Here is a 14521-nt window from a genome sequence, read left to right on the forward strand (position 1 = left end):
AGGATAATATTTGCCACTGGCTTGTGGTAGATGGCCTTAACTATATTGAGAAAGGTTCCTTCCATTCCCATCTTGCTGAGAGTTTTGATCAAGAATGGGTGTTGGACCTTATCAAATGCTTTCTCTGCATCTATTGATATGATCATGTGGTTTTTATTTTTCTTGTTGTTGATGTTGTGTATTATGTTGATAGACTTACGGATGTTAAACCATCCTTGCATTCCTGGGATGAAACCTACTTGATCGTAGTGGATGATCTTCTTAATGAGGTATTGAATCCTATTTTCCAGGATTTTGTTGAGGATCTTTGCATCTGCATTCATCAGCGATATTGGTCTGTAATTTTATTTTTTCGTAGCATCTCTGTCTGGTTTAGGTATCAAGGTGATGTTGGCTTCATAAAAGCTATTTGGGAGTGTTTCCACTTGTTCAATTTCATGAAAGAGTCTTGCCAGGATTGGTAGTAGTTCCTCTTGGAAAGTTTGATAGAATTCATTAGTGAATCCATCTGGGCCTGGGCTTTTGTTTTTGGGCAGACTTTTGATTACCATTTTTATTTCATCAATGGTGATGGGGGTGTTTAGATATGCTACATCCTCTTTTTTCAACCGTGGAAGATTATAAGAGTCCAAGAATTTATCCATTTCTTCCAGGTTCTCATTTTTAGTGGCATAGAGTTTTTCAAAGTAGTTTCTGATTACCCTTTGAATCTCTGTCATATCAGTAGTGATCTCTCCTTTTTCATTCCTAATACGAGTTATCAAGTTTCTCTCTCTCTCTTTCTTTGTTAGGTTTGCCAGTGGTCTATCAATCTTGTTTATTTTTTCAAAGAACCAACTTCTGCTTTCGTTGATCTTTCGGACTGTTTTTTGGGTTTCCACTTCGTTGATTTCTGCTCTCAGCTTTGTTATTTCCTTCTGTCTTCCTATTTTTGGGTCCTTTTGTTGAGTACTTTCTAGTTCTATTAGCTGTGTCATTAAGCTACTCAGATAAGCTCCTTCTTCCTTCCTGATGTGTGCTTGCAAAGCTATAAATTTTCCTCTCAGTACTGCTTTTGCTGTGTCCCATAAGTTCTGATAGTTTGTGTCTTTATTGTCATTTGTTTCAAGGAACCTTTTGATTTCCTCCTTGATTTCATCTCGGACCCACTGGTTATTGAGTATGAGGTTGTTTAACTTCCAGGTGTTAAAGTTTCTCTTCTGAGTCCCTTTGGAAAAATAAATAATAACAATAATAATAATAATAATAATTTCAGAGCCTTGTGGTCAGCGAAGGTAGTCTGCAAAATTTCTATCCTCTTGATCTTATGGAGGTATGTTTTATGTGCCAGCATGTAGTCTATCCTGGAGAATGTCCCATGTACATTGGAGAAGAATGTGTATCCAGGTTTCTGGGGATGGAGTGTCCTATATATATCCACTAGGCCTCTTTCTTCCATTTCTCTCCTCAGGTCTAGTATATTCTTGTTGGGTTTCAGTCTGGTTGACCTATCCAATGTTGACAAAGCAGTGTTGAGGTCCCCCACAATTATTGTGTTGTTATTGATATTGTTTTTCAGATTTGTCAACAGTTGTTTTAAATATTTTGCTGGCCCCTCATTTGGTGCATATATGTTTAGGAGAGTTATTTCTTCCTGCTCTACATACCCCTTGATTAATATAAAATGTCCATCTTTGTCCCTTACAACCTTCCTGAGTATAAAGTTTGCATTATCTGATATTAGTATGGCCACTCCAGCTTTTTTATGGGTGTTGTTTGCTTGGATAATTTTTCTCCAGCCTTTTATTTTGAGTCTATTTTTGTTCTGACTATTCAGGTGCGTTTCTTGTAGGCAGCAGAAGGTTGGATTGAGTTTTTTGATCCATTTAGCCACTCTGTGTCTCTTAACTGGTGCATTTAGTCCATTGACGTTGAGAGAAAGAATTGTCCTGGGATTTAATGCCATCTTTATATCGAAATTTGGTGTGTCTTTTGGTTAGTCTTGTTTTAAATTAGGTCTTTCAGTTTTTCTCTTAAGACTGGTTTTGAGTCTATAAAGTTTCTGAGCTGTTTTTTGTCTGTGAAACCATGTATTCTTCCGTCAAACCGGAAAGTGAGTTTTGCTGGGTACAGTATTCTAGGTGAAGCATTCATTTCATTCAGTCTTGTCACAATATCCCACCACTGCTTTCTGGCATTGAGTGTTTCTGGTGACAGGTCTGCTGTAAATCTCAAGGATGCTTGCTTGAATGTAATTTCCCCTTTTGATCTTGCTGTTTTCAGAATTCTGCCTCTATCTGTGGGATTTGTCATTGTGACTAGGATATGTCTTGGGGTGGTTTTTCTTGGGTCTCTTTTGGTTGGTACTCTTCGAGCATGCAGGATTTGATCACATATATTCTTTAGCTCTGGAAGTTTCTCTTTAATGATGTTCTTGACCGTTGATTCTTCCTGGAAATTTTCTTCCTGGGTCTCTGGGACTCCAATGATTCTTAAGTTGTTTCTGTTGATCTTATCATAGACTTCTATTTTCATCTGTTCCCATTCTTTGACTAATTTTTCCATTGTCTGTTCATTTGCTTTAAGTTTTTTTTCCAATCTCTCCTGCTGTATGGAATTGTTATGTATCTCATCTTCCACAGCACCAAGTCTATTCTCAGCTTCTGATACCCTGTCCCAGAGCTTATCCATTTTGTCATTCACTTCGTTTACTGATTTTTTCAGGCCTGTTAGTTGACATGTTATTTCAGTTTGGAGTTTTGTGATTTCTGTCTTCATATTTTCTTGATTATTATTAGTGTTCTGTTCCACTCTATCCATGGTTTTTTGGAGGTCTTTGAGCATCTTCCATATTGCTACTCTAAAGTCCTTATCTGAGAGGTTGATTAGTTGGTTGGTCATTAACTGGTCATCAGAATTGTCATCTTCATTCTCTATGTCTGATGCTGGCCTGTGTTGTTTCCCCATTGTCACACTTGTATTGTGGGTTTTTCTACGTGTTGTGGTGGTATTCATTGGTTATATGATGCAGGCAGCACACTTCTCTGGCTCCGCCCTTTCTGGATGGGCCTGCTTGCCTCCAAGGTAGGGGAGTCCTCCGTGGATGAAGCCTCACACAGGATCAAATCTTAGGCCCGAGCACGCAGCAGAGAAGACAGTCTGGAGAGAAGTTCTTGCTTCTGTGATCCAACACAGTTCTTAGTGTGTTTTTTTTTCTTCTTGTGATGGTGTTATTTTTTTTGAAAGAGAGCACGGCTGCGTAGCGAAGTGGAGCTAAGTGCCTTCTGGAGCCTCTTTTCAGCCCACTCTCAGGAGGTTCACGCAGCAGGATAGTAGAGAGACACACACAGGCAAAAAACTCACAGTTTTTCACAGTCGGGCCCCACTGGACAGGTGTAGTTTTCACTCGCTTGCTTGGCAGCTTCAGAATGCTGTATTTTTGGGGTCGCTTCCCAAGACTCTGAGGAGAGTTGCTGGGTAGCTTCAGTTTTTGGGGGGTTTGCTTCCCAGGGCTCTGAGGTGAGCTTCCAGAGTTCAGGAAAGACAGAGAAGAGTAGGACAGGGCTCCCTTCAGGTCCTCAGTTTCCTCAGAAGGAGCACAGCCGGGTGGAGACTCTGCAGGTAGAGTAATCAGCACTCTGCCTGGAAACCCCCACATGCAGCCATTTCTTACTCACTCACTGGCTCGCTGGCTAGCTTCCAAATGTAGTTTTTTGGGGGTTTGCTTCCCAGGGCTCTGAGGAGAGCTTCCAGAGTTCAGGAAAGACAGAGAAGAGTAGGACAGGGCTCCCTTCAGGTCCTCAGTTTCCTCAGAAGAAGCCGACAATTTCCTTTTTTAAAAAATTTTTTTTCAGGGCCGGAGCGATAGCACAGCAGTAGGGTGTTTGCCTTGCATGTGGCTGACCCAGAATGGACCTGGGTTTGATCCCCAGCGTCCCATATGGTCTCCCAAGCCAGGAGCAATTTCTGAGCACATAGCCAGAAGTAACCCCAGAGTGTCACCAAGTACTGGGTGTGGCCCAAAAACAAAAAAAAAATTATTTTCATACGCCTATTGATGATCTGTCTTATCGTCCTCTGAAAATAATCTGTTCATTTCCTCTCCCCCTTTTTGGGTAGGGTTTTTAGTATTTTTGTTGATCTTTGTTAGTACTTTATATATTCTGAATATTAAGCCTTTATTTGATGTGTGAATGCAAAATTTTTTCCCATTCAGTTAGGTTTCTTTCTGTTTTAGTCCATGTTTCTTTTGCCATGCAGAAACTCTTTAATTTGATGTAGGCATCACTAATCATTAGAGAAATCCAAATCAAGACAACAATGAGATATCATTTCACACCAGTAAGAAAGGCACATATCAAATAGTAAGAACAATCTGTGCTGGGAGGAATATGGTGAAAAAAGAAACTCATCTACTGTTAGGAGAAATGTTGTCTGGCTCATTTCCTGGGGAAACAGTATAGAGGGTGCTCAGTAAACTCAGAATTGAGTTGCCATATGATTCAGCAATTCTACTTTGGGGTATGTATCCCCAGGACAGAAAAGCTTTCATCCAAAAGGATGTCTGTACATCATTTATTGCTGCACTTAGTACAATAGCTAAAATATGGAAACAACCTAGATGTCCAACACAGATTAACTGATTATGAAGATGTGGTATATATACACAAAGGAATACTATGCCACTGCAAGAAGTGATGAGATCATGGGATTTACTGCAACCTTGTTGGAACTAGAAGATACCATATTCAATGAAGTAAGCTAGAAGAAGGAAGAAAAACACAGGATGATCTCACTTATCTGTGGCATATATAATAACTGGATAAGAAAATGTAATAATGGGGGATGCCTAGGTCACCCCTGATTTCAGAGCACAGAGAGAACAGACAAGGAAAGAAATCAAGGCAGATGGAAGACGATGAAAAAGGGAAGAACCGGAGAAACAGGGTCAGGGCTTCAGTAATATTGATTTAGGAGAGTGGTGTAGAGAGTGGTGTAGCTATCATTTCAAAGCTCAAAGAATAGACTCGACAGCACTGATAATATGAGATCTAAGCTGCAACCACTGAACTTTGTAATGTACCTGTCAAGGTAGGGAGTTGGGGGAAAATGATAGAGTTGAAAACAGTAGTGATGGGAGTTGACACTGGTAGTTGGGAAGGGTATTGAAATATTATATGCCTAAAACCCAACTATCAATAACTTTGCATATCATGGTTCTTTAAAATTTTTCAAAAATAATGTTTAAATGTCAGAAATTAAAAGATAAACATCTAATAATCTAAGATCCACAAATTCCACTTTGATATTATTCAAAAAAATAAAGATAAAATTATTGATGTATACAAGATGAATGAAATTCAGACACACTACATTGGTTAAAGAAACAAAGAAAACATACGTCTAATCCATTTAATAAGGAATTAAGCTATTACAGAAAAAAATGAACAGTGAGTGCCTCCTGAGTGGATGGAACAAGAAATAATTGAGAAGGCAAATGAGAGAGCCTTCTGGGTTGAGTTTTTACATTTTATTATGAAACTGAATCACACAGATGCACAACTCAGAGTTGTTGAGCTTGTGCCGATGCTTGTCTCAAAGGAAAAACTAATATATCGGATTTAGGCCTATGCCTTTTGCAAAAGAAAAGCTAATATATCAGACTAGTAAATAATATGATCCTGGATGTTTATAGTGGAGGCGACAAATGTCTGAAAATTCCTTGACATGTACCAAAATGTATATCTGAAGGATGGAGGCTGAATAAAGCAAGCAGAGTAGGGACTGGACAGTACATGTTTCTCCTTCATTCTACTAACCTGTAGTACTACATTTAAGTCCCCCCTCCACCAGACCACCACCAGGGGTCACTCCTGAGCTCAGAGTCAAGAGTGGCCAGAGAACCATTCCTTGTGACAAAAAACAAACACAAAAAGTCAGAAAAGTAAAATTATCATGAAGGAAACCAGATTACCCCCTAAGACTGTTTTCCCTGTATCTTTTAACTTTCTGTATGATTGAAATTTTCATAATAAAATTGGAAGAACAATCTTCCAATTGGCCTCTAGTAGATTCTGCAACCATGAAAGCCACACAAACTCACTCACTAATCTCAATTACTTGATCTCATTCTAGGTGAGGCCCACACCTAGAATGGGGACCTCACTTATATATATATATATATATATATATATATATATATTGGTTTTTGGGTCACACACGGCAGCGCTCAGAGGTTACTCTTGGCTCCATGCTCAGAAATCGCTCCTGGCAGGCTCGGGGGACCATATGGGATGCCAGGATTTGAACCAATGACCTTCAGCATGAAAGGCAAATGCCTTACCTCCATGCTATCTCTCTGGGCCCTACATATATCTTCTATCTCCTGTTGTTAACACTGTCAATATCTACATCCTTAAAAATATTAAGTTAACAGAGGATCCCTGGGAATTGAGAAATAGGGCCACAGATCACCTGAAATTATGGTTAAGACACATTTGTGCATGCTTAAGAGCACTTTTCTAGAAGATCTATAGTTCTCATCAAAATTCCAGAGTTTCATGTTACAGGAAGACTCAAGGAACAGAGAGTAAAATGGGCCAAAATACACAAAAGGGCACAGTAATGTCCTCTGCAGCAAAATCCTGCTCAGTGGAAAGAAACAAGCTCACATGGAGCCCAGGGGCCACAGTAAGTTCCATCACCTGGACTTGCAAAATCTGAAACTACCTAGGAGCCACCCTGAGGCACTACCTCCATCTTCTGGGAATTATTTAAAGCACTCTGTTCCCAGGAAGGAAAACACACAATATTTGCCTTACTTCCAAATTCCAGGATTTCCGTGAGGTAGAAAATATTTCATTTCTAAAAAGCCACAGGACTTTAGGCCTGGGGGGTGTTTCTCTCTGCCCACATGCCTGCAGAGTCTGAAGAAAAGTGACAGCTGTGATCCCATAAAAAGCTAAAAGATCGATGTGAGGCATCCCAGAATCGCTCTGGCAGCTCTTTGGTCACCTTTTCTTCTATAAGACAAGCCTTGATGTTTTAGCTGCATAAAAAATATTACAAGGAGAAATAAAGACTTGGCACTCAAGAAAAGGCTTCCTCCGCTGTCCCCAGCATCTTAATATTGATAAAAGCAGGTTAATACAAACATCAAGGGAAACCTTAAAAGGGAAAATAAGTCATAAAAAAACCTGTCTATTGAATGTCTATATAAAACTGAAGAGGAACAGGTTCAAGTGTTAAAATAGTGCCTTTGGGGCCAAAGAGCTAGTATAGCAGATACTTGCCTTCTATGCAGACAACCTGGGTTTGAACCCCAGCATTCCACATGGTCCCACCTCACCTGGGTGCAGATACAGAAGTAATCCCTAAGAGGCAAAGGGTGTAGCCCAAAAACAAAACAACAGCAAAAGTGTACATGAGAGAAAGAGACTTAAGACAGATGAGTAGATTGATACATGGCATGGCAAAGGTAATAAGAGGCTATCTTAATTAATATACATTTTCCCTTTATCTCTGGGGGTATAGAATCTCAAATTTTAGGAGATCTACTACCAAGTAGCTACAAAACAGGTTTCCTTGCCTCCCTTGCAGCTAAGACTAACCTTACATCTAGACTGTTGTGTCAAACTTCTAAGAAGATCGCCTACAATGGAAGAAAAGCTGTCTTTTTGGTGCCTTTTCTCCTGCTGCCAGTCTAAAATATAATGACTAAATCATGTCCATTTTAGACCATGTAGTAAATTTCAATATACCATACTCTAGAGCCAGCAAGTAGAAAGCTAGAAAAGGCCTTAGTCCCTGGTAATTGTCAGTCTCTAATCATAATTGTCAGTCTCTAATCATCATCGACATGAAAAATAGACAAGAGAAACTGTAAGTGTTGCCTTGTGTGTTTTTCCACTGTCCTGTCTCCTGAACCACTTGGGAGTGGGCCGAAAAGGGCCCAGAAAAATAGCTCTCCCAGAGGCTCATCCAAGGGCCGAACGCCAAGGAACTGTATCCGACCATGAAAACCAGCTATCTGCAGTATTCTGCAGAAAGGCAAGTCCCTTGTTTGTGACGTCAGGCTGGGAATATCTATGCCCGCCCAGGGGTTCCCGAATGTGAGAAACTGTGTTGCCTTGTGTGTTTTTCCACTGTCCTGTCTCCTGAACCTCTTGGGAGTGGGGCAAAAAGGTCCCAGAAAAATAGCTCTCCCAGAGGCTCCAGAAGAGCACGGCTGCTCCGCTTCGCTTCGTGGCCATGCACTCTAACCAATGAACCCCACCACAACTCGCAGAGAAAAATCACACTACAAGTGTGACAATGGGGAAACCTCGCAGGCAAACACCATGCACAGAAAGTGAAGATGATAGGTTGGATGACCTAAAAAATTCCAACCATCTGATTAACCTCTCAGATAAGGAACTTAAAATAGAAATATGGAAGATGTTTGTAGAACTCAAAGAAAGCATAGATCGATCTGAACAGAACACAAAGACAGAAATCAGAAAACTCCAAACTGAAATAACAGATCTGAAAAACACGGTAGCTCAACTGAAAATCTCAGTGGATGGCCTCGCCAGCAGGGTAACAGCAGCTGAGGACAGAATTGGCGTTCTGGAAGATGAGATGCAGAAAAACTCAACACAGCAGAAGAAATGGGAAAAGAACCTTAAGACAAATGATCAGGCAATGGAAAAGGTACTCAAGGAATGTAAACAGATGAAAATAGAACTCTTTGATAAACTCAACAGAAACAACATAAGAATCATTGGAGTCCAAGAGGCCCAGGTAGATCTCCAGGAAGAATCAACTGTCAAAGACATAATCAAAGAGATACTCCCAGAGTTAAAAACTACATGCAATCAAATCCTGCATGCCCGAAGAGTACCAGCTAAAAGAGACCCAAAGAAAAACACCCTAAGACACATCCGCATTATGATGACAAATCCCACAGATAGAGATAGAATACTGAAAGCAGCAAGTTCAAAAAAGAAAATTACATTCAAAGGAGCATCCCTAAGGCTTACAGCAGACATGTCACAAGAAACTCTCAAGGCCAGAAGACAGTGGTGGGATATTGTGACAAGACTGAATGAAATGGATGCCTCACTGAGAATACTGCGCCCAGCCCAACTCACGTTCAGGTTTGAAGGAAAGATACATAGTTTCATGGATAAACAACAGCTCATAAACTTCACAGATGAAAAACCAGCCTTAAAGGAAAAACTGAAAGATCTACTTTAAGACAAGAGAGACCAACAAACACAGCAAACTTATCTACAAAGATGACATTAAATCCTATGACAATCATCTCCCTCAATGTCAATCGACTAAATTCACCAACTAAAAGACACAGAGTGACAAAATGGGTCAAAAAGATGAATCCAACCTTCTGCTGGCTACAAGAAACACACCTGAATAGTCAGAAAAAACATAGACTCAAAATCAAAGGCTGGAGGAAAATCATCCAATCAAACATCACCATTAAAAAAGCTGGGGTAGCCATATTAATATCTGATGACACCAACTTTATACTCAGAAAAGTTGTAAGGGACAAAGATGGACACTATGTACTAATCAAGGGATATGTGCAACAGGTAGAAATCAAACTATTAAACATATATGCACCCGGGACCAGCTAGGTGGTGCTAAAGGTAAGGTGTCTGCCTTGCAAGCACTAGCCAAGGAAGGACTGCGGTTCGATCCCCCGGCGTCCCATATGGTCCCCCCAAGCCAGGGGCAATTTCTGAGCGCTTAGCCAGGAGTAACCCCTGAGCATCAAACGGGTGTGGCCCAAAAAACCAAACAACAACAACAACAACAACAACATATATGCACCCAATGAGAGACCAGCAAATTATCTAATACAATCACTGACAAATCTGAAAGAAGATGTCAATAATAGCACAATAATTGTGGGAGACCTCAATACGACCCTGTCAACACTTGATAGGTCAACCAGACTGAAACCCAACTAAAACATACAAGCCCTGAAAAGAGTACTGGAAGAAAGAGGACTAGTAGATATATATAGGACACTCCACCCCAAAAAACTTGGATACACATTCTTCTCCAATGTACATGGGTCATTCTCCAGAATAGACTACATGCTGACACATAAAACATACCTTCATAAAATCAAGAGGATAGAAATCTTGCAGGCTATCTTTGCTGACCACAAGGCTCTGAAATTAAATGTGAATTACAAAGGCACACAGAAGAAAAACTTTAACAATTGGAAATTAAACAGCCTGCTACTGAAATACAGTGGGTCTGAGATGAAATCAAAGAGGAAATCAAAACTTTCCTGGAAACAAATGATTATGAAGACACAAACTGCTGGAATCTATGGGACACAGCAAAAGTGGTCCTCAGAGGAAAATTTATAGATATGCAAGCACACATCAGGAAGGAAGAAGGGGCCTACCTGAATCGCTTAATGACGCAGCTCATAGAATTATAAAGTGCTCAACAAAAGGACCCAAAAATAGGGAGACAGAAGGAAATAACAAAGCTGAGAGAAGAAATCAACGAAGTGGAAACCCAAAAAACAATCCGAAAGATCAACTAAAGCAGAAGTTGATTCTTTGAAAAAATAAACAAGATTGATAGACTATTGGCAAAACTAACAAAGAGAGAAACCTGATAACCGTATTAGAAATGAAAAGGGGGAGATCACGACAGATATTGCAGAGATCCAAAGGGGAATCAGAGACTACTTTGAGAAACTTTATGCTACTAAACATGAGAACCTAGAAGAAATGGATAAATTCTTGGACACTTATTGTAGCATGAAATAATTAACGATGGTGCTGGATGGCGATGGATGGAGGCCTTTGTGCTTAGGCCCCAACCACGTGGCTTCATCCCCATCCAGCTGGCGGATTCCAGGCCCAGGTCATCGGCGTAATCAAGACTCACTCACAGGCAGGCTTCAGGAAGAATCATCTTTATTCAGGCCCTAATCACCACATGTGTGTGGCCTATCTCATAACCTTTTAAGCACTAGTTATTCTTAGCTAGCCCTGCATCTTATCTTCTGTTAGCCATCTTCCCTTTGGGTTCCATGCTGGTCAAAGACCAGAACACAGAAACCCAGAAGCCAGAGCGCACAACAGCGCAAAAAGGGCCAAGAGCCAAAAGGGCAACAAGCCAAAAGGGCCGAATTCCCTTGGTCCAAGCCTTATCTACCTTTTCCCCGACCCCTCCCAGGAATGGGAGGGTCTAGCAGGTAAGGTTACACCTACTATCTGGTTCCCAAGACCTCTCCCAGAAAAGGGTGGGTCTAGGGTCTTAAATAGGTACACCCACAACTTATAACCTTCCACAGTTAAGTAAGGAGGATGTAGCATATCTAAACACCCCCATCACTATTGAGAAATTGAAACTGTAATCAAACATCTGCCCAAAAAGAAAAGCCCAGGCCCAGATGGATTTACTAATGAATTCTTTCAAACCTTTCCAGAGGAGCTACTACCAATTCTAGCCAGGTTCTTTCATGAAATTGAAAAACAGGAACACTCCCAAACAGCTTTTATGAAGCCAACATCGCCTTGATACCTAAACCAGACAGAGATGCAGCCAAAAAAGAAAATTACAGACCAATATCCCTGATGAATGCAGATGCAAAGATCCTCAACAAAATCCTGGCAAATAGGATTCAATGCATCATGAAGAAGATCATACACTACGACAGAATAGGTTTCATTCCAGGAATGCAAGGATGGTTTAACATCCATAAATCTATCAACATCATACACATCAACAACAAGAAAAATAAAAATCACATGATCATATCAATAGACGAAGAGAAAAAGCATTTGATAAAGTCCAACACCCATTCTTGATCAAAACTCTCAGCAACCCCTTCCTTACACCTATATTCATTGCAGCACTATTTACCATAGCAAGACTCTGGAAACAACCAAGATGCCCTTCAACAGACGAATGGCTAAAGAAACTGTGGTACATATACACAATGGAATATTATGCAGCTGTCAGGAGAGATGAAGTCATGAAATTTTCCTATACATGGATGTACACGGAATCTATTATGCTGAGTGAAATAAGTCAGAGAGAGAGAGAGAGAGAGAGAGAGAAACGCAGAATGGTCTCACTCATCTATGGGTTTTAAGAAAAATGAAAAACATTCTTGCAATAATAATTTTCAGACACAAAAGAGAAAAGAGCTGGAAGTTCCAGCTCACCACAGGAAGCTCACCACAAAGAGTGATGAGTTTAGTTAGAGAAATAGCTACATTTTAAACTGTCCTAATAATGAGAATGTATGAGGGAAATGGAGAGCCTGTTTAGAGTACAGGCGGGGGTCAGGTGGGGAGGAGGGAGACTTGGGACATTGGTGATGGGAATGTTGCACTGGTGATGGGTGGTGTTCTTTACATGACTGAAACCCAAACACAATCATATATGTAATCAAGGTGTTTAAATAAAAAAATAAACATAAAAATGTCAAAAAAAAAACTCTCAGCAAGATGGGAATGAAAGGATCCTTTCTCAATCTAGTTAAAGCTATCTACCACAAGCCAATGGCAAATATTATCCTCAGTGGAGAAAAACTAAAAGCCTTTCCTCTAAATTCTGGTACAAGATAAGGCTATCCGCTCTCACCACTCCTCTTCAATATAGTACTGGAAGTGCAGGCAAGAAAAAGATATCAAGGGAATCCAGATAGGAAAGGAAGAAGTCAAGCTCTCACTGTTGCTGATGACATGATACTCTACTTAGAAAACCCTAAAGACTCTACCAAAAAGCTTCTAGAAACAATAGACTCAGATAGCAAGGTGGCAGGCAACAAAATTAACACGCAGAAATCAATGGCCTTTTTATACACCAATAATGATAGGGAAGAGATGGACGTCAAGAAAGCAATCCCATTCACATTAGTGCCACACAAACTCAAATATCTTGGAGTCAACTTAACTAAAGACGTGAAGGATCTATACAAAGAAAACTATAAAGCCCTGCTCCAAGAAATAAGAGAGGACACGCAGAAATGGAAGCACATGCCCTGCTCATGGATTGGCAGAATTAACATCATTAAAATGACAATACTCCCCAAAGCATTGTACAGATTTAATGCAATCCCTCTAAAGATACCCGTGACATTCTTCAAAGAAGTGGATCAAACACTTATGAAGTTCATCTGGAAAAATAAACACCCTCGAATAGCTGAAGCACTTTTAGGGAAAAAAAAATGGGAGGCATTACTTTCCCCAACTTTAAACTGTACTACAAAGCAATAGTTATCAAAAAAGCATGGTATTGGAATAAAGACAGACCCTCAGGTCAGTGGAATAGGTTTGAGTTCTCAGACAATGTTCCCCAGACATACAATCACCTAATCTTTGACAAAGGAGCAAGAAATCCTAAGTGGAGCAGGGAAAACCTCTTCAACAAGTGGTGCTGGCAGAACTGGTTAGCCACTTGCAAAAATGCGAACATAGACCCCCAGTTAACATCATGTACGGAGGTATAATCAAACAGATTAAAGACCTTGATATCAGACCTGATACCATAAGATATATAGAACAACACATAGGTAAAACACTCCATGACATTGAGACTACAGGCATCTTCAAGGAGGAAACTGCACTTTCCAAGCAAGTGGAAGCAGAGATCAACAGATGTGAATACATTAAGCTGAGAAGCTTCTGCACCTCAAAAGAAATAGTGCCCAGGATACAAGAGCCACCCACTGTGTGGGAGAAACTATTTACCCAATACCCATCAGATAAGGGGCTAATATCCAAAATATACAGGGCACTGACAGAACTTTACAAGAAAAAAACATCTAATCTCATCAAAAAATGGGGAGAAGAAATGATCAGACACTTTGATAAAAAAAAAAAAAGAAATACAAATGGCCAAAAGGCACATGAAAAAATGTTCCTCGTTACTGATCATCAGGGAGATGCAAATCAAAACAACGATGAAATACCATCTCACACCACAGAGATTGGCACACATCACAAAGAATGAGAACAATTGGTGCTGGCGGGGATGTGGAGAGAAAGGAACTCTTATCCACTGCTGGTGGGAATACCATCTACTCCAACCTCTATGGAAAGCAATATGGAGATTCCTCCAAAAACTGGAAATTGAGCTCCCATTCGACCCAGCTATTCCACTCCTAGGGATATACCCTAGGAACACAAGAATACAATACAAAAACCCCTTCCTCACATATTTATTTATATTTATTTATTTATTGCAGCACTATTCATAATAGCCAGGCTCTGGAAACAACCAAGATGCCCTTCAACAGATGAATGGCTAAAGAAACTGTGGTACATATACACAATGGAATATTATGCAGCCGTCAGGAGAGATGAAGTCATAAAATTTTCCTATACATGGATGTACATGGAGTCTATCATGCTGAGTGAAATAAGTCAGAGGGAAAAAGAGATGCAGAATAGTCTCACTCATCTATGGGTTTTAAGAAAAATAAAAGTCATGTTTGCAACAATCCTCAGAGACAATGAAAGGAGGGCTGGAACTTCCAGCTCACTTCATGAAGCTCACCACA

This window comes from Suncus etruscus, chromosome 15 (assembly GCF_024139225.1).
Source record: "Suncus etruscus isolate mSunEtr1 chromosome 15, mSunEtr1.pri.cur, whole genome shotgun sequence".
Taxonomy (NCBI): domain Eukaryota; kingdom Metazoa; phylum Chordata; class Mammalia; order Eulipotyphla; family Soricidae; genus Suncus; species Suncus etruscus.